Source organism: Octodon degus, unplaced genomic scaffold (assembly GCF_000260255.1).
Source record: "Octodon degus isolate 3935 unplaced genomic scaffold, OctDeg1.0 scaffold00337, whole genome shotgun sequence".
Taxonomy (NCBI): Eukaryota; Metazoa; Chordata; class Mammalia; order Rodentia; family Octodontidae; genus Octodon; species Octodon degus.
Genome location: NW_004524913.1, coordinates 990,342 through 992,001, shown reverse-complemented (window position 1 = coordinate 992,001; position 1,660 = coordinate 990,342). Strand labels below are relative to the sequence as shown.

Below are 1,660 nucleotides of genomic sequence, written 5' to 3'. Positions count from 1 at the left end.
CTGGGCTGGGACTGGTCCCGCCGGCGCAGGGTAGCAGGAAGCTCTCCGCACACTCACCGGACCTGGGCTAGGACTGGGTCTGGGGGCTCCCGGAACTCAGCAGAAAATCCTACTCAGTGGGCGGGGTGGGGGAGGCACTCAGTCCACTGCTTTCTGATCAACCTTGTGCTACTCTGAAATCTGGTATCTCTCTTTCTCGGTGTCGAAGATCTCGCTCTCCTGGTGTCTGGGTTTCCGTAGCTTCTTCTTCTTGAAGTAAGCATCAGTGAGGTGCTTGGGGATTTTCACTTTGCTGATGTCAATTTTTGTAGAGATGGCAATGACAAATTTCTGGTGTGTTCTTCGTAGAGGAACACAATTAAGGCTAAGATGTCCAGTCACAAGCAGCAAGCCACTGTCCAACTGCTTATGGAAGACCACTCTCTTGCTTCTGTGATGACTGGTAAGGATGATCAAGGTGGTGCCAGGAGTGATGCTAGCTCAAAGTTTCTGCACATGCTGACTGAAGGGTTTTTTGGCATGGCTCAAGAGCTTTCTGGGCACATCTTTAGTAGGGTAGTATCTAGGCATTTTTTGAAACTTAACCACCTGGCTACCTCCATTCTTGTCCCCACCAACCGGTTTTGTGATCACAGCAAGAATTTTTTCTTTCTTTTTCTACTCAACCTTTGATTTAGCAGCTGTGTACTTTCTCTTGTACAAAGCCTTTCTGGAATACATGGCAGATTGGGAGTATCTACCAATTCCTCTAACCAGGACAGGATTTCGGCTGCAGTGGAGCTGCCCCTTCCTGGACTTTTTCTGCCTTTGTCACTTTACCCTTTTTACCCATACCACTGACAGAAGCCTTCTGGACTTCAGGTTTCTTCTCTTTAGTGTCTGGCTTCTCAGTTTTTTCACCCTTCATCTTGCAAGATGGGAAAGACAACAATAGTTTAGCACGTACTTGAATCTCTCCTCCTTTGTCATCCAGATCTCTCCCACTATAGTCAAAGAAGATGTTAATTTCCTCAGAGAGAGCTCTTTCTATAATTCTTATAGAAAGGTTAAAGAAACCTAAAAATTCCTCTGAATGTAAGATTTGTTGTTTCTTTTCTCCAGTCAGCTCATAATGGGGAGCTTTACTATTATTTTCTTCATATTTTTTAGACGTTTTCTCTTCTTTAGGCTCACTAGGTGGCTTAGGAGGCACCACATGGTCTTCTTTCTCTTCCTCTTCTTTGGTTTGGGCCATCACTGGAGTCTGAGTTTCTTTGGTATATGTAATGATTTCTTGAGGAGTAGAGTCAACTTGCATAATTTTGGCCATTCCAAGCTTAATAGATCCCCATACCAAATTGGAATCTGAGTGAAGCTGAAGAACCGATGGATCTGTAACGCAATGCAGTGTCTTTGATCCCACAGCACCATCTCGAATCTTGGCTTCCAGCATCGCTTGATGTTCTCACAGATTTGGAGGATGAAGACATAGGAGGAGGGACAACATGGGATTCTTGGGCGAGCCCCATGCTTTGAAGCAATGCTTCAGCTTCTCTCCTTTTTTTTTTCAAGATGTGATTCTTCTCGTACAGGAGCAACAGCTTCCTTCTGATGGTTTCTTTTCTTTTTTTAACTCTCTTCTTTTCTTTTTTTTTTAAAGAATTTTATTTATTTATTTATT

The 1,660-nt window shown here is 43.8% G+C and overlaps 1 pseudogene; it reads right to left on the bottom strand.

Moving 5' to 3' along the window:
• LOC101587967 overlaps positions 1-1,508 on the bottom strand; it is an 8,937-nt pseudogene extending 7,429 nt beyond the window's left edge.
• Between the last annotated feature and the right edge of the window lie 152 nt (positions 1,509-1,660).